A 23,479-nucleotide genomic window follows, 5' to 3' on the forward strand; every position below is an offset into this window, starting at 1 on the left:
AGATGGACTTTTCCTCCAGGAATCTGTCCAATCCCCTTTTAAAGGCATTTAAGGCCAGAAACCATAACCACATCATGTGGCCAGGAGTTCTGCATACTAACAACACACTGGGTAAAGAAATATTTTCTTGTATCTGTTCCCCTGCTGCTTTCAGCTTTTCCCAGTATTGTTGATGTATTTTCCAGAGAATCTTATGATACTGTACTGCAATGAAACTGCAATACTGTCCATTTATTTATGTTAGTTTCTAGAGAGTATTCAGATTTAATTTGACCTTCAACCAACTTGGGACATGGTGGCGCTGTGGGTTAAACCGCAGAAGCCTCTGTGCTGCAAGGTTGGAAGACCAGCAGTCGTAAGATCGAATCCACCCGACGGAGTGACCTCCCGTCATTTGTCCCAGCTCTTGCCAACCTAGCCGTTCGAAAGCATGTACAGCGTTCCGTGTCTAGCCGCGCTGGGCACGTGACCACGGAAACTGTCTAGGGACAAATGCTGGCTCTATGACTTGGAAACGGGGATGAGCACCACACCCTAGAGTCGGACACGACTGGACTGTCAAGGGGAATCTTTACCTTTCCCTAGAACCAACTTACTTTTCTTTCTGATGGGCCATTGCATCCATAGGGCTCTCCTCCAATGCCACATTTCAGATGAGTTGATTTTTCTTTCCTGTCAACTTTCTTCATTATTGACAACCTATACAGTAATTAGGAACACCATATCATGAATTAGCTTGTGGTTCCAAGTCGTCTTCTAATTTCTCAGCTGCAGTCTCCATTTGGATTGATTATTGAACCACAGTATAGAAAATCTTTAACAATGTGAATTTACTCATTTTCAGCATTAAAGTTGCACAGTTCTTCTGTAATCATTATTTTTGTCTTCTTGAACTGCTGGATAGCTCAGTGGTTTAGGTATCTGGTTGCAGAGCCAGAGGTTGGGAGTTCAGTTCCCCATTGTGCTTCCTTTACATGGTCTAGATTCGATGATCCATATAATCCCTTCAGCTCTTCAGTTCCAAGATGACGATGACGAACGTTCAACTGTATTCATGCTTTTGCACTTTCTTTTTCAATCTTTTTCAGCAGTCATTTCACACCCTTGCTACTTTATGCTCCTCATAGAGTATCTTTGGCGTATCTTGAAGTATCTTAAAAATAGTAGCCCCCCCCCCCATTATTTTCTTGTTTAAATCATTATTCTATGATTATCGGATGTGACCCTGGTGACTTCTTTCCTCTCCTGTATGGGGAGAAATAAAATTGGCCTTCTTACAGAAGAGATATGGGGTTAAAAAAAGGGACAAAACCCCACAGGGTTGAATGCAGTATGACCAGTTTATCCCAACTTGACCCCGAGGGTTTAAGTTTCTCTTTAATGTAGTGCTCACTGGAGTGAGCAGATGGAGGTCAGGGGGGACAACAAGCAGCGGCAGAAAACAGAACAATGCACGGTCTCTGCAAACCCCACCCATCAGGAGGGTGACATTTCCATTATCAGCACCAATAAAGATGCTTCCCACACCCAACCAAACTTCAAAGCACTGTACCGCTCCAGATTTTGCTTTTAAGTCCCCGCCATTGTTCCCTGCGACAAGCCAGCCTTTTGTGTGCGAGATTCCATCAATAAGCCCCTTTATGCAGGGGGAGGGAAAGAGGCCTGGTCCGAGGCACCTCAGCATACGGATATTTTTTTTCTTTTTTTCTTTTGTTGTGTTCAGCTGTGCCAGGAAGAGCAGGCCTGGGAGCCTTCGCAGCCAAGAAGCCTGCGAAAAAAAGTTCAAAGGCTCAAGTTGCAAATTAACAGGTGAGCTTAGAAGATACTAAACCCTGCATTGGGGGACGTTGATTTCGGAATAACAAGGAGGCGAATTTGGGAGGAGGTGGGTGAGGGAGTGTGACCGGCGTTGAAACTCGCCTTGAGGAGAATTCGGCAGAGTTGAAAGATGAAAGACAGAAGGTGCCCAACTTTGTTGCAAAGAAAGTCTGCTAATGCAATTTTGCCATCCCTTTGAGAGCGTTCCTGTTTAATCCCCTGGAGGGGAAAGACGCTTCACAGGACCAGTTTGCACGACAGGTAAGTCTAAATAGGAACAGATTATTCCTAACCAAGGCACCGGCCACCTTGACTTTGAGTTTGGTCTGTATTTCTGAAGTCTAGATTTTGTTTACTTCTGTAAAGCGACACAGGCCAAACTCCTGTTGCTTAGCATAACAAATCATACTAGAGTAGGCCCATTGAATCAATGGGGATTGGGTGAGTCAAGTCCTCCATGGACTGAAATGGATCCCATTGATTCAAATGGGCCTATTCTACTTCTGGCTTACTTTAGTGTAGTAAGTTGTGATAAGAGTAGGTCCTTTAGAATCTCTGCATCTTCCAGATGAGATTTGCTAAATCCTCATTGACAAAATGAGTTGACTAATGTGATTTATTACACTAAGTAACAGGATTTTGGCCTTGATCTCCTCTTCGTCTTCCTCTTCTTCTCCTTGGTGTTACAAAAATGCATTTCTTCCTCATTCATCACTGTCTGCATTGCCCTCTTGTTCTTCTGGTGTCAAATTTTATAGTGTAGTCACCTTGGGGCAGAGACCCATCTGCTCTTCCTTCATAAAGCAGCCTGCAGATTGACAACAATCTTACAACCAGAAGGGTCCCTTTGGAGAAATCAAAGTCATGATCATAATACCAGCCCTGTATTTTCCATAGATGTCATACCTTCAAGCATATCCTATTCAGCAGAATCCTACTGGAACGTCTCTTCCTTTATCAATAAGTAAAGTATCCACCCTGTTCTTTCCCTTAGCACTGAGGAAAATAATGCTGACATGCAATAGCCTGTGTTAACATGGAGTAGCCTGTCCTGCTAACATGCAATGGTCATTCCCCATTTAAAAAAAAAAAGAAGAGGTTATCAAAACCAGCTTCAAAGGTGTGTAGAATAGCAGATGGTGCATTACACTGTGGGTTGGTAGTCATACTTGTGCATTAGTGCACATGTGCATTATACTAAAGGTGCATTGACCAGCTCCCTTGCCTCAGAGATCTAACTGCAATAGATGTGGATTCAGGACTCAGACACCCAGGAATAGAAAATCCATCAAAACATACACTGTTGTGCATGGATAAAAGGAGCCACAATGCAAATGCATCACAACGTGTGGAAAGCTCCTTTAAACCATCCCATGCAACCTATGGCCCACCAAGGTGAATGCACACAGCATCCCTCTAGCTCCTGTGCCCATTGAGTCACGAACTCCATAAAGGATCTCCATTCCTAAGGGAGTCCAGTGACAATGTTTGCGAAAGTATCCCTTGTAGTCTACAAATTAGGTTGTTTTCTTTTACAGGTAGTCTTCTGCATATAAACATGGGCTTCATAGTCAAATCTGATTTCCAGAACTCAAAGGTCTGCTGGAATCACAGTTCTGCAACACTAATGTGATTTCAGCTAGAATGACAATTACCTTCATTCATTCATTCATTCATTCATTCATTCATTCATTCATTCATTCATTCATTTTCTATCATACTTTTCTCCCTGTAGAGGGATGCAGGCTGGCTCAGACATGATTTTATAACACAAATATCAAAAGAATTACATGTTTTTTTTTTTAAAAAGCGTATTAATTAGTAAAGAGGCAGTCACAAGAGTGGGCTTTCTAATTCCTCAAGAGTAAGGGGACTGGCTCCTTCATGGATTGCTGCCTTGTCGTGGCGAAGGGGCTTGAGTAACTCAGAGAAGCTATGGGCTATGCCGTGCAGGGACACCCAAGACGGACAGGACATAGTGGAGAGTTCCGACTAAACGCAATCCACCTGGAGTAGGAAATGGCAAGCCACTCCAGTATCTTTGCCAAGAACGCCCCATGATCAGAAACAAAAGGCTAAAAGATATGACGCTGGAAGATGGGCCCCTCAGGTCGGAAGGCGTCCAACATGCTACTGAGGAAGAGTGGAGGACAAGTACAAGTAGCTCCAGAGCTAATGAAGTGGTTGGGCCAAAGCCGAAAGGACGCTCAGCTGTGGACGTGCCTGGAAGTGAAAGGAAAATCCAATGCTGCAAAGAAGAATACTGCATAGGAACCTGGAATGTAAGATCTATGAACGTTGGGAAGCTGGAGGTGGTTAAACAGGAGATGGCAAGAATAAACATCGACATCCTGGGCATCAGTGAACTAAAATGGACAGGAATGGGTGAATTCAGCTCAGATGATTATCATATCTACTATTGTGGGCAAGAATCCCGTAGAAGGAATGGAGTAGCCCTCATAGTCAACAAAAGAGTGGGAAAAGCTGTAATGGGATACAATCTCAAAAATGATAGAATGATGTCAATACGAATCCAAGGCAGACCATTCAACATCACAATAATCCAAGTTTATGCACCAACCAGCATTGCTGAGGAGACTGAAATTGAACAATTCTATGAAGATTTACAACACCTTCTAGAACTGACACCAAAGAAAGATGTTCTTCTCATTCTAGGGGACTGGAATGCTAAAGTAGGGAGCCAAGAGATAAAAGGAACAACAGGGAAGTTTGGCCTTGGAGTTGAGAACGAAGCAGGACAAAGGCTAATAGAGTTCTGTCAAGAGAATAAGCTGGTCATCACAAACACTCTTTTCCAACAACACAAGAGGCGACTCTATACATGGAAATCACCAGATGGGCAATATCGAAATCAGATTGATTATATTCTCTGCAGCCAAAGATGGAGAAGCTCTATACAGTCAGCAAAAACAAGACCTGGAGCTGACTGTGGCTCTGATCATCAGCTTCTCATAGCAAAATTCAAGCTTAGACTGAAGACAGTAGGAAAAACCACTGGGCCACTCAGGTATAATCTAAACCAAATCCCTTATGAATACACAGTGGAAGTAAAGAACAGATTTAAGGAACTAGATTTGGTGGACAGAGTGCCTGAAGAACTTTGGATAGAGGCTCGTAACATTGTCCAGGAGGCAGCAACGAAAACCATCCCAAAGAAAAGGAAATGCAGGAAAGCAAAGTGGCTGTCCAACGAGGCCTTAGAAATAGCAGAGAGGAGAAGGGAAGCAAAATGCAAGGGAGATAGGGAAAGTTACAGAAACTTGAATTCAGACTTCCAAAGAATAGCAAGGAGAGACAAGAGGGCCTTCTTAAATGAACAATGCAAAGAAATAGAGGAAGATAACAGAAAAGGAAAGACCAGAGATCTGTTCAGGAAAATTGGAGATATTAGAGGAACATTTTGCGCAAAGATGAACATGATAAAAGACAAAAATGGGAGGGACCTAACAGAAGCAGAAGACGTCAAGAAGAGGTGGCAAGAATACACAGAGGAATTATATCAGAAAGATTTGGATATCCCGGACAACCCAGACAATGTAGTTGCTGACCTTGAGCCAGACATCCTGGAGAGCGAAGTCAAGTGGGCCTTAGAAAGCCTGGCTAACAACAAGGCCAGTGGAGGTGATGGCATTCCAGTTGAACTATTTAAAATCTTGAAAGATGATGCTGTTAAGGTGCTACATTCAATATGCCAGCAAGTTTGGAAAACTCAACAGTGGCCAGAGGATTGGAAAAGATCAGTCTACATCCCAATCCCAAAGAAAGGCAGTGCCAAAGAATGCTCCAACTACCGTACAATTGCACTCATTTCACACGCTAGCAAGGTTATGCTCAAAATCCTGCAAGGTAGGCTTCAGCAGTATGTGGACCGAGAACTCCCAGAAGTACAAGCTGGATTCCGAAGAGGCAGAGGAACTCGAGACCAAATTGCTAACTTGCGCTGGATTATGGAGAAAGCCAGAGAGTTCCAGAAAAATATCTACTTCTGCTTCATTGACTATGCGAAAGCCTTTGACTGTGTGGACCACAGCAAACTATGGCAAGTTCTTAAAGAAATGGGAGTGCCTGACCACCTTATCCATCTCCTGAGAAACCTATATGTGGGACAGGAAGCAACAGTTAGAACTGGTCATGGAACAACTGAGTGGTTCAAAATTGGGAAAGGAGTACGGCAAGGTTGTATATTGTCCCCCAGCTTATTTAACTTATATGCAGAATACATCATGCGGAAGGCTGGACTGGAAGAAACCCAAGCCGGAATTAAGATTGCCGGAAGAAATATCAACAACCTCCGATATGCAGATGATACCACTCTGATGGCAGAAAGTGAGGAGGAATTAAAGAACCTTGTAATGAGAGTGAAAGAGGAGAGTGCAAAAAACGGTCTGAAACTCAACATCAAAAAAACTAAGATCATGGCCACTGGTCCCATCACCTCCTGGGAAATAGAAGGGGAAGATATGGAGGCAGTGTCAAATTTTATCTTCCTGGGCTCCATGATCACTGCAGATGGAGACAGCAGCCCTGAAATTAAAAGGCGCCTTCTTCTTGGGAGGAAAGCGATGACAAATCTTGACAGCATCCTGAAAAGCAGAGACATCACCTTGCCAACAAAAGTCCGAATAGTCAAAGCTATGGTTTTTCCTGTCGTGATGTATGGAAGTGAGAGCTGGACCATAAAGAAAGCAGACCGCCGAAGAATTGATGCCTTTGAATTGTGGTGCTGGAGGAGGCTCTTGAGAATCCCCTGGACTGCAAGGAGAACAAACCTATCAGTTCTAAAGGAAATCAACCCTGAATGCTCACTTGAAGGACAGATCCTGAAGCTGAGGCTCCAGTACTTTGGCCATCTCATGAGAAGAAAAGAGTCCCTGGAAAAAACCTTGATGTTAGGAAGGTGTGATGGCAAGAGGAGAAGGGGACGACCGAGGATGAGATGGCTGGACAGTGTCTGCGAAGCAACCAACATGAACCTGACACAACTCCGGGAGGCAGTAGAAGACAGGAGGGCCTGGCGTGCTCTGGTCCATGGGGTCACGAAGAGTCGGACACGACTAAACGACTAAACACAAGGGGACTGGGGCGTTGGAGGCAGCAACACAGATGATGCCTTAGAGGCATATAGTCATGGAGGGCTGGGGATTTTAGCTGCAGAGTGAGGAAAGCTGAGTGCACGCTGGCTGTCGATGGGGAGGCATTTGAGGCCCAGAAGATATGAAACTCACTGAGTGACCTTGGGCCAGTCCCACTCTTTTAGCCTGATCTCCCTGTTTCCCCGAAAATAAGACCTAACCTGAAAATAAGCCCCAGTATGATTTTTTAGGATGCTCGTAATATAAGCCCTACCCCCCAAAATAAGCCCTAGTTAAGTGAAACCCCACCCTCCACCCTTGTGCAGCAGCCAGGAGAAGATGACATGACTGTATCTGAATAAACGTAGATTGTTGTACATGAAAAAAATAAAACATCCCCTGAAAATAAGTCCTAATGTGTTTTTTGGAGCAAAAATTAATATAAGACCTAGGGAAACACGGTACCGTTATTGTGCAAAGGGAGTGGAGAGAAGAAAGCCACATCCACTGGCTTGAGCTCATTGGAGGAAAGGCAGGGTATAAACAGAAGAAATAATAATACAGAAATTGTCTACTGATCATTACTTGTGTTTCCCCCTCTATTTTCCTGAAAGATTCCTTATCTTAAACAGCTCTATGGAAATCAATTTCTGTATTGTCTTTTCCTTAGTTGGGAATACCTTTATCTCCTGAATTTGGCTGTTACATACATTGAATTTTGTCCTGTTCATTCATTCGGTTGTTTTGCAGAATATAGCAAATTTCATGAATTTGAAACTTGGGATGGAAAGAAGCTGACCTGCTTTTTATGAATGCAAAAAAAACGGAGAGACGTGACATTTCCCATCATCCCGAATCTTAATCTCCTAACGTATCATCACATAGGACATGATAGATGTAATGGGCCATGCTGGTGGAATGAGGGTGAATGAGAGGATGGGCGGTGGAAATTGACAGCTGATTCCAAGGCTCCTTGGAAGGGTAAATCAATACTGCAGCTTCCAGTATTAGGCAGCGGTGGGATTAAATGGCTGATAAGGAAGTCAAGGTGCTGCATGCATAGCATTGATTTTGGGCTGTGGGGGGCCTCCTTTCACCCTTCTCTCTCTGCAGCTGCTTCCCTGGAAACGAAAGGCCAGCCATGACACACACACAAGATCTGCAATGCAAACATGTCCAGAGGGAGGAGGGAGGGAAGTGGGTTGCAAGGTCAACAGCTGACAACTGCAGTGGAGTCAAGCATCCTGCTAATTGGCCTACAAACTTGTAACTCTGCTAATTGAATGCCACAGGCTGGTGGCAGCGAAAGAAAGGAACTTTGCCATTAAAAGTCATCTTTTCATCTATGGGGAAGGGAAAGAATTTTTGGGTGGGGGTGTGTGAAAGCAGAATTGCCCACTAACTAGGAGGAAAATGCATGAACCTAGGTAAATGTTGTGGCTTTAGAAGAGCAAGTTGATCCACAACAGTAAGTGGGGGGTGCGGGTCTGCTTATTATTATGCAGTCCATTTGTAATTCTGCCTTTCTTCCCATGAGCTCCAAATACCATCATATGGCTCTTCTCCCTGTAAGAACTCCGTAAGGCAGGCTAGGTTAATAGTGTGCATTTGAACCCAGAGGAGACCCTTTTAGTATGAGCAAATACACAAGGATACTGTTCTAAGTCCCAATACAAACCACTCAGAAAGCCTAGGGCTTTAGGTGGACAACGGCCACAGCCTACCACCTAAAGTTTATATGATATGAGTTATCCCACCATCTCCACACAAGAATTGGAGGTTATTCATGATTTTGTGTACCTTGGCTCAATGATCTCTGACACCCTCTCCCTAGATATCAAGCTGGATAAACGCATCGGCAAAGCAGCTACCATGTTCTCTAGACTCACAAAGAGAGTATGGCTTAATAAGAAGCTGGCGGCATATACCAAGATCCAGGTCTATAGAGCCTGTGTCCTGAGCACACTCCTGTACTGCAGTGAGTCCTGGACCCTTTATGCATGGCAGGAGAGGAAGCTGAACACGGTCCATATGCGTTGCCTCCGACACGGTTTTATTTATTTATTTATTTATTTATTTATTTATTTATTTATTTATTTATTTATTTATTTATTTATTTATTTATTTATACCCCGCCTATCTAGTCATTTCGACCACTCTAGGCGGCTTACAACAAATGATAACAAGTTCTAAGAAATTTATAACAATTAATTAATTAGATGATTCTATAAGATGGGGAAAATAAAAATAAATCAAAAAAAGAGAGAGAGAAAAGGAAAGAGGACAGGAATTAACTGGAAGGGAAGGCCTGCCTAAACATCCATGTTTTTGGTATCATCTGGCAGGACAAAGTTCCAAATAGAGTAGTCCTAGATTGAGCTGGAAAGTTTAGCATTTATGGTGATGCCTACGTTGGCTTGGGCATGTTGTGAGAATGGCTGATGGTCGGATTCCAAAAGATCTCCTGTATGGAGAATTAGTGCAGGGAAATCGCCCCAGAGGGAGACCACAGCTGTGATACAAGGATATCTGCAAGCGGGATCTGAAGACCTTAGGAATGGACCTCAACAGATGGGAAACCCTGACATCTGAGCGTTCAGCCTGGAGGCAGGAGGTGCATCATGGCCTCTCCCATTTTGAAGAGATTCTTGTTCAGCAGGCCAGGCAAAGAGGCAGTCCCAAAACCAGCAAAATCAGGGAGCTGGACAGGGGATGGATTGTATTTGTCTTCAGCGTGGAAGGGATTGTCACTCTCGTATTGGCCTTCTCAGCCACACTAGATGCTGTTCCAAGTCCTCCATTCAGATCATGTTACAATAGTCTCTCGAGACTGAAGGATGCCTAATCTAATGAGTTAACCCATATTCCGTTTTTAAAAAACCCCTAGTCCTTTGCATCCTGAAAACGAAGAAAATTGTAAATTTTGGTAAATTCTCATCACAATTGGGCCAACTGCAAATCAAGATAGAACATTGACATTCTTATGGGTTGACCTCACTTCATTTTCTGTAAATGAGAATGTGGCTTGAATAGGACTCTCCACCCCACCTCCTTTCCTAGCTTTCTTCCTGGGCCATCTTTGGCTATCTTTTCACTTCTGCTTCATACCTCCGTTCTCTTGCTTGCTTGCTTGCTTGCTTGCTTGCTTGCTTGCTTGCTTGCTTGCTTGCTTGCTTGCTTGCTTGCTTGCTTAGTTGCTTGCTTGCTTGCTTGCTTGCTTGCTTGCTTGCTTGCTTGCTTCCTTCCTTCCTTCCTTCCTTCCTTCCTTCCTTCCTTCCTCTGGCTTTTGCTGCCTTTTCTCTTCTTTACCCCCATCTACTCTATCTTGCTTGCTGAGCATTCTTCTATTGTCTCCTCCCTTCTCTCTCTTTCTTTTTCCCCCTTTGGCTTGTGCTTTCTTATTTCTTCCTTTCTCCGCCTCCCTTCTCTGCTCACTGGGCACTCTTTTGTTGTGTTCCCACTTCTCCCTTCCGGTTTCATTCTCTCCCATTTGATATCAGCCATCTATATTTCTTTCCCCATCTTCTCCATTTACCTTGCTTCTGGCCCCTTCTGTGGTCTCCTCGCTTCTCCCTCACACCCTGGAAGGGTAAATCACACCCCACATTCTTCTTCTTGCTCATTGAGAGCTCCCACTCCAAACTCTTCTGTCTTCTCCCTTCTCTTTCCCATTCCTGTGGTCTTGCTGTTGTGCTTGATGACATAAATACAACAGTTCACACTTCCAGTCATTGATAGCACAAAAATTATTTGTTTGTTTGAACACACGGTAAGGAAATCACAACATCCTAGTAGAATTATTGTAAAAGTGTGTAGCTGTAAAGTGAATTGTTGTAAATTGGGAGGGGGTGTCTCCTGTAATCGCCCGCCAGAAGAAATCAGAGTGGAGCTGATCTTTGCTAGTTATCTTCCCATAATAATATTCATGTGCCAGCAACCTTTTTTAGGGTTTTTCCAGTACGTAGAAGTGGTTTACAGTTCTCTTCTCCTGAGAGTGCCACGGGGACTATGCAGCTTGCCCAAGGTCACACAGTTTGGCTCTTTCCCCTTGGAGGCATAGTGGGGAATTGAACTCTCAACCTCTAGCTCTGGGGCAGTGGAAACCAGTGGGGATCAAGCTAATCGCCTTTCCTTTTCCAGTGGGGTCTTGACTTGAGAACTTAATCCTTATTGGAAGGTGGTTCTCAAGTCAAAAAGTCTGTAAATCAAGTCTCCGTTGACCTACAGTGCATTGAAAACCGATTAATCCCGTAACAGGCCGTTTTTGTCCCATTTTGGTTTTCTTCTGGTTTGTAAGTCAAATCTCAGTCTGCAAGTCAAACCTAAATTTTGCAGCCAGAGAAGTCTGTAACTCAAAAAGTCTGTAAGTCAAGCCGTCTGTAAGTCAAGGGTCCACTGTATTTGTATTCATGCATTGAAAAGGGGATTGGACTCAATGACCTTACAGTGCCCTTCCAACTTCATTACTCTGTGATTTTATGATTCTGCAGGCCAGACTCCTCCATAGGATAAGAAGCAATCTGAGGGGAATCCTTTTATCCCTGGCAGGCAGATTCTGGATCCAACAAATGATCTCATTATTTCAGAACTGAAAAGGTTTTTTCTTGGATTACAATACCCTTGGTCACTGGACATTTTAAGGAGAGGATTCTGGGAGTTTTAGTCCATAAAAGTAACCTCTACAGCCTTTGAACTCCCATGCCCCTGGATCAAGGGAGCCATGTTCTTAGTTGCTCCAGAAAATAGGGCTGGAACCAGTAAGTGTAAATTGAAAGGAAGCAGATTCTAATTAAATTTTAGGATGTGTTTCCTGAGGATAAGGATTGTTCAATCCTAGAGACAGCTTCCCCTTCATGGATTGCTGCCTTGTCGTGGCGAAGGGGCTTGAGTAACTCAGAGAAGCTATGGGCTATGCCGTGCAGGGACACCCAAGACGGACAGGACATAGTGGAGAGTTCCGACTAAACGCAATCCACCTGGAGTAGGAAATGGCAAGCCACTCCAGTATCTTTGCCAAGAACACCCCATGATCAGAAACAAAAGGCTAAAAGATATGACGCTGGAAGATGGGCCCCTCGGGTCGGAAGGCGTCCAACATGCTACTGAGGAAGAGTGGAGGACAAGTACAAGTAGCTCCAGAGCTAATGAAGTGGTTGGGCCAAAGCCGAAAGGACGCTCAGCTGTGGACGTGCCTGGAAGTGAAAGGAAAGTCCAATGCTGTAAAGAAAAATACTGCATAGGAACCTGGAATGTAAGATCTATGAACGTTGGGAAGCTGGAGGTGGTCAAACAGGAGATGGCAAGAATAAACATCGACATCCTGGGCATCAGTGAACTAAAATGGACAGGAATGGGCGAATTCAGCTCAGATGATTATCATATCTACTACTGTGGGCACGAATCCCGTAGAAGGAATGGAGTAGCCCTCATAGTCAACAAAAGAGTGGGAAAAGCTGTAATGGGATACAATCTCAAAAATGATAGAATGATGTCAATACGAATCCAAGGCAGACCATTCAACATCACAATAATCCAAGTTTATGCACCAACCAGCATTGCTGAGGAGACTGAAATTGAACAATTCTATGAAGATTTACAACACCTTCTAGAACTGACACCAAAGAAAGATGTTCTTCTCATTCTAGGGGACTGGAATGCTAAAGTAGGGAGCCAAGAGATAAAAGGAACAACAGGGAAGTTTGGCCTTGGAGTTCAGAACGAAGCAGGACAGAGGCTAATAGAGTTTTGTCAAGAGAATAAGCTGGTCATCACAAACACTCTTTTCCAACAACACAAGAGGCGACTCTATACATGGAAATCACCAGATGGGCAATATCGAAATCAGATTGATTATATTCTCTGCAGCCAAAGATGGAGAAGCTCTATACAGTCAGCAAAAACAAGACCTGGAGCTGACTGCGGTTCTGATCATCAGCTTCTCATAGCAAAATTCAAGCTTAGACTGAAGAGAGTAGGAAAAACCACTGGGCCACTCAGGTATAATCTAAACCAAATCCCTTATGAATACACAGTGGAAGTAAAGAACAGATTTAAGGAACTAGATTTGGTGGACAGAGTGCCTGAAGAACTTTGGATAGAGGCTCGTAACATTGTCCAGGAGGCAGCAACGAAAACCATCCCAAAGAAAAGGAAATGCAAGAAAGCAAAGTGGCTGTCCAACGAGGCCTTAGAAATAGCAGAGAGGAGAAGGGAAACAAAATGCAAGGGAGATAGGGAAAGTTACAGAAAATTGAATGCAGACTTCCAAAGAATAGCAAGGAGAGACAAGAGGGCCTTCTTAAATGAACAATGCAAAGAAATAGAGGAAGATAACAGAAAAGGAAAGACCAGAGATCTGTTCAGGAAAATTGGAGATATTAGAGGAACATTTTGCGCAAAGATGAACATGATAAAAGACAAAAATGGGAGGGACCTAACAGAAGCAGAAGACGTCAAGAAGAGGTGGCAAGAATACACAGAGGAATTATATCAGAAAGATTTGGATATCCCGGACAACCCAGACAATGTAGTTGCTGACCTTGAGCCAGACATCCTGGAGAGCGAAGTCAAGTGGGCCTTAGAAAGCCTGGCTAACAACAAGGCCAGTGGAGGTGATGGCATCCCAGTTGAACTATTTAAAATCTTGAAAGATGATGCTGTTAAGGTGCTACATTCAATATGCCAGCAAGTTTGGAAAACTCAACAGTGGCCAGAGGATTGGAAAAGATCAGTCTACATCCCAATCCCAAAGAAAGGCAGTGCCAAAGAATGCTCCAACTACCGAACAATTGCACTCATTTCGCACGCTAGCAAGGTTATGCTCAAAATCCTGCAAGGTAGGCTTCAGCAGTATGTGGACCGAGAACTCCCAGAAGTACAAGCTGGATTCCGAAGAGGCAGAGGAACTCGAGACCAAATTGCTAACTTGCGCTGGATTATGGAGAAAGCCAGAGAGTTCCAGAAAAATATCTACTTCTGCTTCATTGACTATGCGAAAGCCTTTGACTGTGTGGACCACAACAAACTATGGCAAGTTCTTAAAGAAATGGGAGTGCCTGACCACTTTATCTGTCTCCTGAGAAACCTATATGTGGGACAGGAAGCAACAGTTAGAACTGGTCATGGAACAACTGAGTGGTTCAAAATTGGGAAAGGAGTACGGCAAGGCTGTATATTGTCCCCCAGCTTATTTAACTTATATGCAGAATACATCATGCGGAAGGCTGGACTGGAAGAAACCCAAGCCGGAATTAAGATTGCCGGAAGAAATATCAACAACCTCCGATATGCAGATGATACCACTCTGATGGCAGAAAGTGAGGAGGAATTAAATAACCTCGTAATGAGGGTGAAAGAGGAGAGTGCAAAAAATGGTCTGAAACTCAACATCAAAAAAACTAAGACCATGGCCACTGGTCCCCTCACCTCCTGGGAAATAGAAGGGGAAGATATGGAGGCAGTGTCAAATTTTATCTTCCTGGGCTCCATGATCACTGCAGATGGAGACAGCAGCCCTGAAATTAAAAGACGCCTTCTTCTTGGGAGGAAAGCGATGACAAATCTTGACAGCATCTTGAAAAGCAGAGACATCACCTTGCCAACAAAAGTCCGAATAGTCAAAGCTATGGTTTTTCCTGTCGTCATGTATGGAAGTGAGAGCTGGACCATAAAGAAAGCAGACCGCCGAAGAATTGATGCCTTTGAATTGTGGTGCTGGAGGAGGCTCTTGAGAATCCCCTGGACTGCAAAGAGAACAAACCTATCAATTCTAAAGGAAATCAACCCTGAGTGCTCACTGGAAGGACAGATCCTGAAGCTGAGGCTCCAGTACTTTGGCCATCTCATGAGAAGAAAAGAGTCCTTGGAAAAAACCTTGATGTTAGGAAGGTGTGATGGCAAGAGGAGAAGGGGACGACCGAGGATGAGATGGCTGGACAGTGTCTGCGAAGCAACCAACATGAATCTGACACAACTCCGGGAGGCAGTAGAAGACAGGAGGGCCTGGCGTGCTCTGGTCCATGGGGTCACGAAGAGTCGGACACGACTAAACGACTAAACACACACACACAGAGACAGCTTCCTTGATCGATAAAAGACTTTTCTTCAGTGATTTTACTTAAGCAGAGGCAAGATGACTTTCCAACGGGAATGCCATAACTGTGAAGTCTCCAGACACTTGTAGCAATCGGTTCTATTGTTCACTTTATTTATGTAAAATATTTTTTTACCCTACCTTTCTCCTTAAAAAGGACCCAAGGTGGCTTACATCCTTGAAAGACAATATCTAAAGCTGAAAACAATAAGCATACAATGGCGGTTTGCATCATTAAAATGCCATTTTAAAGCTAAGAACAATAAGTATAAAGAGGCCACTTACATCGTTAAAAAACAATATTAAAGCTAAAACAATAAGTATGCAAAACAGTAAAAAGGAACAAACAAGTGCCACTCTGAGAGACTGTAAACACAAGTAGTTACTACACCTCATTCTTGTGAGTCTTTTTTTTTAGAATGAGGACTCCTCACTTTGCCTGAGTCCTCTCGGTGTTGTCCTTCTTCCAACAGTACTAAAGACACATTAAGAGGAATAAGAAAGGTCCCGCTCAGAGGAAAGCCCTCGTTCTTCCCTGATGGTCTGCATTCTGAAAGAAGCCGAGCGTTGCCAGAGTGAGACACTGGTACAACCCCTATGGCTAGAAGGACCTGGAGGATTCCCACGGTGAAAAACCTTAATGTACTCCTGAAGAAAAAACAGATAAACCCTCCTATATAAATTATTCACTTTTATAGGACAGCTTGCAGGGGTGAAAGAGTGATCCGCTCAATCCCTTCAGAGTCTCCAGATAAATGTGAGTTAAAAGTTTCTGTAACTACCTCTCCTTGGCGGAGGGATATAGGGCAGCAGTGCAGTTTGGAGACCTTGCTCCAGGCAAAGCTGCAGCCCAAGGAAAAAGCACAAAGCGGTACCCCAGCGGTGGCTAGACGTCAGCCATTCCTGTATAATTTACTAGAAACGCTCTTTGTGCCGTGCTTTTGATTTTCATTATTCTTTTGCACAGATTAAAGCTACAGCATCTTCTGCTAATTTAAAGGGAGTCCTGCAACAGCAGCTGAAATCAAGCGCTCTGAAAGGAACTCTGAGCAATAATTTATTGGAAGAGCCTGCCCAAATGAGGTTGTGGGCTGGGCAAAAAATATATATATACTTGACAATATTTTATCCATTTACAGGAATGTCTTCTTTTTTTTTTAAACACTAGGTTCACATTTATAAACCGGGATGAACAACTGTGATGGGTCTCAGGGCTCAGTTTTCTGCCCCCGGAATCTTCCAGGATCCACACAGAGGCCAGTGAGGGCAAGAAAGGGAAGGAAAAGCCCACACAAAAGAAAACTTGATTAAAAGTCTACTTCCAGTTTTGAAAAAAGGGTATTTGTGGGTATTAAAATGGGGCAGGGAAGGCCTGTGACCTATTTTTAAAAAGTTTCAATTCACTCTCTCATTGTTTTTCTAGAAAAAGAGAGAGCCAGAGGAGGGTTGGGGGGCTGTGTTGCCCACCTTTGCTGTAAAGGCACTTCTGGTGTATGGCTGAGTATTTACGCACAAAGTGAGCAAAGTGCAGTCCTTCAGGTGTCATTATACGGTATCATAAGCAAGCATAGCCACTGGTGGGGAATGCCGGGGGGTTGCAGTCTGATAATATTTCGGAAGGTTACACTATGTCCACCTGTGAGATACAAAGAGTTTGTCCACACTAGCATATAGATATAATATATGGATTGTTCAAGGCACGGTTTGGCTTGGGGAAAAACACACCTGTGTCTCCTCATGTTTGCATTTAAATCAAGCCTTCTTTTTTTAAGAGCAGTCACACACCTTTCTGGGCCAGCAGTAGGGCATGCATTCTTTTTGGCTCTGCTTATCCAGGAGAAAGCATCTTCCAGCAACCTCTGTGACTGCAGATTCCAAGCAAGAGTGAGGAGAGAAGAAGAGAAGGAAAGCAGGCATGGGGGTGGGGGGGCATCAGGGAAAGCACTTAATAAATATCTGATTGGACTACAAGGAGTCTTTTGCTGTGGGAATGGGAGAAGCACGCCAAACACCACTTCACTTCTCCCCTGCACCTCAAGGGACCCTTTGCAGCTTGATCCGTCCCACACCCAAAGTGGTCAATCTGGACAGGCAAAGCAAAGTGTGCTGCTTATACACTGCCCTGGAGCACTTAAAGCACTCTCTGGATGGTTTCCATGTTAATTAGACAGGCTAGACATTAACACACAAAACTCATAAGCTGGGTACTCATTTCAGCAACCTCAGAAAGAAGGAAGGCTGAGTGAACCTTGAGCCGGCTAACAGGGATTGCACCTGGTTCATGAGCACAGTTTTAGCTGCAGTACAGCTGTTTAACCACTGTGTCACAAGGCTCTGTGTGCCCAAAGAGAGATAGAAATATAGAGATGGTTGGAGAACTTTCAAAAGTTATTCTTTTCATTCCCAGAATCCTTGCTGGCTGGCAGATTTTACGAATTATGAGTTTTCAGGGGGCTGGGGAGTAAAAACATCTCACCTATGTTGGCCCTTAAATATCTCCTTCAGCTTTTTTTTTAAAAAAAAAGGTTGGCTCTAGTATGCAACACAAGAAGATCTTTGACAATACTCATGGGTTTTTTGAGGTCTAGGCTCTGGAGGAGAATTAATATGCCCTGAAAAATACTGGCAAAGAATAAGACATCACAAAAGTCCTTTGTGTTAAAAAAGCTGGCAGATTTTCTTTTGAACCCATCTCAGGTTCCAGCCATAATGCAACGTTTGGGCTGCTGTCAAGAAAGTTCTGCTCACAACCGTACCCCTGTACGCAAGCATTCGAAAGCAGCCAATCAGCTAAAAAGCACTCATTGTCTTCAGTTCCCATTTAGGCAACCCTCCGTAGGAAGTGCTGGCACCAGTTTCCCAACACTGGACACCAGAATATGGCTCAGATTAAGTCCTGGAGCTACAGTTTGCAGGAATGCAGAGAAGACAGTGAGGTGGGCTGGAGAGGGAGAGAGAATGGGAATCATTCGGCAGGCAAGGCCAAGATTCGTGTATTTGTTAAGTGCAACCAAACTGTTGGAGTCACGAGTGAAAAATGGTTCACTCCCTTGCCAGGAGCGTAGGGCTGAAAGTAAATAGTGATTTAAAAGGCATGGCTAGCACTAGAGCCTCCCACCCACCCCCATTAATTTTCACACTAGAGTAGATGCAGAGGAACCGATCCAGATTGCAATCCTAACCAGGATGGTTTTATCCCCATGCTTTCCACCTCTGTTGTCCTAGAGCTCCTACACCTGCAGTGTGAAAAATGATCCATTTCTTTGCACAAATGGTAGAGCATTCCTTACACCCAACACACACACAAACACACTCACACACACACACACACACACACACACACACACACACACACACACACACACACGGGTCCCAGTCTAGTTCATATCTTGCACTTACTCTGAGCTAAGAAAGAAAGACAGAGTTGTTAGCTGCTGTACTATATAAAATATTTATTTATTTATTTATTTATTTGATTTATACCCCGCCCATCTGGTCTAAAAGACCACTCTAGGCGGCTTCCAATATAGTAAAAACAGTGAAATAATATAAAACACACACACAATTACATAAATCATATTGTAATAAACAGAATACAACAATAGAATAGAAAATACATAAGGAGAGAATAAAGAAAAGTCAGATATTAACTAGAGGGAAGGCCTGAATGTATAGCCATGTTTTTAATTGACTTTTCAAAGTGTCCAAAGTGGGGGCCGCGCGGATCTCAGGAGGGAGATTGTTCCAGAGGCGAGGAGCCACCGCAGAGACGGCCCAGTTTCGTGTCCTTTCTTTCCGGGCCTCCCTCATCGTTAGGCTCCTCAGCCTCACCTCCTGGCTCGTGCGGGTGATCCGAGTAGATCTAGGTGGAAGCAGGCGTTCTGCCAAGTATCGAGGTCCTAAACCGTTTAGGGCCTTATATATAAGCATTAACACTTTGAAGTCAATGCAGAAACGGATGGGCAGCCAATGCAGCATGGCCAGAGTAGGAGAGATATGTTGGCATTTTCTCACTCCAGTGAGGAGTCTGGCCGTCGCATTCTGCACCACCTGAAGTTTCCGCATCAGCTTCAAAGGGAGCCCCACGTAGAGCGCATTACAGTAGTCTAATCTAGAGATTACGAGCGCATGTACTAAAATATCTTGGAGTTTGGTTCTCAGAGGGGGAAAAACGGGAGAAACCTTCACTGCCATTGTCACCAGCTGCTTTAGCATTCTTAGATCTTCCTCCCTTGGGATAATGGGACTAGTAGTCTGGTGCATCTGGAGATCCATGTGGCATTGCATATCCTAGGACTTGTGGTCTACAAAAAAAACCCAAGGGTCTAATCACATGGATGTACAGCTCACATTTTCGATTGCTTGTAATGTTATATTTTCTGGCAATCACACAATGTGTATTGGGTGGTTATGTGATAATACTCCACCTTGACCTCAATCCATGGCCAAGCTGGTCATCTTTGGTCCAACGGTAGGGCTACTACTTTGGGGGCTGGGCTGGAGTGTTTCCCTGATGAACAGAAGTTGTATTTTCTGCTTTTTTCTATTCGCTTTGTTAGGCTAGAAGCTCTTGTCTTTTTAAGAATGTAGTTAGAACATTCTTTCTCGTATTTTAAAGTATTTTTTTCCTGTATTTTGGATTGAATTCTGACTTATTTGCCTGCAACTTACATTTAGTTTTCATATATTTTTCAGGCATTTGTGTGCCTACAGTTTTCCATAGCTGTAAGACTTTGGGATATTTTCAGTATTCAGAGGCTTATGGAACATAGGAGCAATGTAGATAAACAAGGTTTGTAGAACAAGAGAAGCTGATGTTGCCTGGAATCATTGCAACTATGAAAAGACTTATCCCTTGATACCCAGATGAATTTTGATATGATTGGAAGTGGTTGTCTGATTTCCTTCTGGAATTAACCCATAAATGTCATAAATATAAGCTGTGTTGAATAAAGACTTCCAATATTTCCCCAGAGGTCTATAAAACTTTGTAGGGTTCTTAGGGAGGTGTTTTGGCATGAGACACTTTGATTTGACACTTCTAATTTTAAAAATGAACATTTCTTCTCTCTGGAATCTCTGCTACATTGGAGACTTTTTCCCCACAGCTTTTTGGCATGGAACTTTGGCTAAGCGTGTGTCTTGTTCCATTGCCAATGAGCTGCTTTGGCTTGTTGTTGTTGTTAACTTGTAAAGATGGTTGAGGTAATAGCCAAGATAACTAGCTCAGATTTCCTGTTTGTCATTTCATCTATTAAAACTGAAATGAAGCCTTTGGGTTTTGTTTTTTTCTCACAAAAAAAGAAAAAGAAAATATGCTACAGGTTAACAAGTCATATTCTTAGTTTCGGCTCCTCTCTATCATTGTCATCAACATCCACCCAGTCAAGTATGAATTTCTGGAATGATCTCAAGGCCGTACACGGGGGGGGGGGGTTGTCCTATTTTCTTCACAACAGCCCTGCATAGTAGCTTCTATGGAAGGATAAAACTGACTCAAGGTCACACAGCGAGTGACTTCATGCAAAGCTCTTTGAAGTCAACAGTGTACTTTCCAGTGATGTACAGTACAGTATTTGACCTTTAGGAAAGCGAATTTTAAAAATGAAAGCACCGGTATACAAGCAATGCTGTTTAGTAGCATGCTGGTCAGGATAACGCAGCAGGAGCAAATTTCAGAGATGTTTCTGTGTTTTCCCAAATGGAATTGGCAGGGACTACAGAGGTTGCATCCGAAACGATCAAGAAGGAAGGTCAAAAGCCACAAAGAAGAAGATCATCATCAGAAAAGTGGAAACGGGGAGACAACGCCAGCCAGAGGAAAACAGGGCAGAACAGGTTTGGTAAACAAGAATGCCTGTAAGGAGTAATGTTGAGGAATCCTCCAGCCATTCTATCTATCTCATCTTTTTCTTCTCCTAATCTGAAGGCAGAGTTACTTACAGGATTTTTTTTGTTTTGGTTTTTTGTTTTGTTTTTTTACTCTGTTCTCTGGCCAAATAAAAACTTGCCAGCTCAAAGGAAGGCTATGTGGGAAGAGATATACGAAATATTTACCACACTTTGTTTGAAGAGCTGGGGCGTGATATCTGTCATGTTCCCCCAGCGTCCCCTGTTTGTTTTCCCTCAAGCACAGGTCGACAATGTACTATTTTCTCCCTTTACACGCTGCCACCAGTGGATCTTTATCCACACTGTACCAAATACGTTTCTTACACCTGGGCTGCCAAATATAACAGGTTTATTTTAATGTTTGATTGGTGAATCACAGAAGTAAAGTCATAGATGTTCTTTTATTGTTCAGTCATTAAACTTGGATAGGATTACACGTTTGCTTGTTTACATTCATTCACCTTAACCTCTGTAAAAATATCTTAGGACTGTCTATCTATTTTTCTATTACTTTTATCTCTTTATCTATTCTCTAACACCCACCATCTTTTCAATCTCTGTCTTTAACCCTTCAAAACTCTCCTCTCTCTCTAACTCTCCCCTCAGTCTCCAACTGCTCTCTTGACTCCACCCCTCCTGTCCTGCCATAGGCTCCTGCCTTAGAGCTCCATATGACGGACAGGCGTGACTTGGGCATTCCGCCACAATATCCAATCGACAGCTTCCTCCAGCTTTAAAACCATGCCTCCAATGCCGCCTAGCTCTTTCCTTACTTACATCCAGGAACAGGGACTCAAGCCACAGGATTTGCTGTCAAGTCGGACTTAAGTCCCACCAGTGACTCGACTCCGATTCAACACAGTTTTTATCTCTAAAGAATCAGACTCAACTCGTCGTGACTCAGAACCTGCCCACCCCTCCCTTTTTTTTCTGGGGCAGAAGCTTGTTTTTATGTTGTAAGCCGCCTAGAGTGGTCGAAATGACTAGATAGGCGGGGTATAAATGCAATAAATAAATAAATAAATAAATAAATAAATAAATAAATAAATAAATAAATAAATAAAAATTTTAATAGGGACTTGGACTTGGGACTTCGTATCAAAGACTTGGATTCAGAGTTGGGACTTGATACCAAAGATTCAGACCCAAAGAATTGCCAACATCCCTGTTTACTTCTAAGAAACATGCCTGTCAAATCTATCTGTCATGAACGTTTGAGACTCTAAATTCTCTGCATTAATAATAAGACACCTGTGGAGGCCTGATGTAATGGGCCCTGATCCACTCAAGCTACCAAAAAATGTATGGGTTTTTGTTAGTGGTCTTTAAACTTATTGCTTACTCCTGTGCTTGTAAGGACCATATGGCTCTTTTTCTAATTTCAGTAGGACAAGTCCTTATCTTTGGCAAGTCTCGGGGGTTAGTTTTATGCCCGCTGTTCCCTCCACAGAACTGCACAAATCACCCAAAATGGAAGGAAGGAAGGAAGGAAGGAAGGAAGGAAGGAAGGAAGGAAGGAAGGAAGGAAGGAAGGAAGGAAGGAAGGAAGGAAGGAAGGAAGGAAGGAAGGAAGGAAGGAAGGAAGGAAGGAAGGAGATATGACTGGAAGTTCACTTCCAACTAGATACTTGAGGATGTAACCTATTTTAAAAAGTAAATTACTCTTTCTGTAAGGTTTCTGAGCTTCTTCACATTTTTATCCCTAGGCTCCTCTGGAGTTTGGGGCTGATAATGAAAATCTAACAGTAAAAGCAAACATGTACATTGGGAATGAAGAAACAGAGCATTAAATTGGGGGGGCAGGGTTTGCTTTTGTTAGAGATGCATCTGCTCTGGTCTGTTCCTGTAGTACCCCTTTTACACTTTTTAAAGTTTTCCATCTTGCCCACCTAGCAGCCATCCAGTTTTCCAGATCCTCTGAGTATGGTCATTGGAGAAAAGTTACTTCCCACCACCTAGATCGCTGGTGCTTTTTTTAATTTTTTTATTTTTCATTTTTCTCTCTCTCAAACCACGAAGTTAGACCAAAGCATCTGATTTTCTTATTTCAATAATTCAGTCCACTAAGTATCCATTCAGTCCACTACATAAAACTGGATTAAACCATCTCTATTCTGACTGAAGCTTGTTAAGGAAAAGAAAGTTTTATAGTGCTTGTGGGGAAAAATTCGAGCTTACTCGTATTTACAGTTTTCTGCAGTAGCAAGGAATAGTACTTGCACAAGCTTTGGGAACCATGTCATCCCAATTTGATCTGATTTAGTATGAGTGCCAGATCAAAGCAGAAGGGCCAGGATTGGAAATGAGAAGAAGAGAAGTAATTTGACACCTTTATTTGGGTCTGGACCACAAACCAAATAGGGAATAAATCAGTTCAGTCTTTTTTTTTTCTTCAGCAAATTTTACAGGTACTGAGTGTGCAAACCCTTGAAACGAAATGTTCCAAATTTGGCAGCTTCCTTCCCCAGACTGAAGAAGTGAATTTGTTCATGAAAAGGTAAAGGTAAAGGTTCCCCTTGACAATTTTTGTCCAGTCGTGTTCGACCCCAGGGGGCGGTGCTCATCCCCATTTCCAAGCCATAGA

At 43.2% G+C, this 23,479-nt stretch overlaps 1 long non-coding RNA gene across 1 annotated transcript; it reads left to right on the forward strand.

Annotated features, from left to right (window-relative positions):
* Positions 1-933: 933 nt before the first annotated feature.
* On the forward strand, positions 934-23,479 carry LOC140703266 (uncharacterized). The gene is made up of 2 exons (XR_012082692.2): positions 934-2,079; positions 20,718-23,479. It is a non-coding gene; the product is annotated as an uncharacterized LOC140703266 (long non-coding RNA).

This window comes from Pogona vitticeps, chromosome 1, assembly GCF_051106095.1.
Source record: "Pogona vitticeps strain Pit_001003342236 chromosome 1, PviZW2.1, whole genome shotgun sequence".
Taxonomy (NCBI): domain Eukaryota; kingdom Metazoa; phylum Chordata; class Lepidosauria; order Squamata; family Agamidae; genus Pogona; species Pogona vitticeps.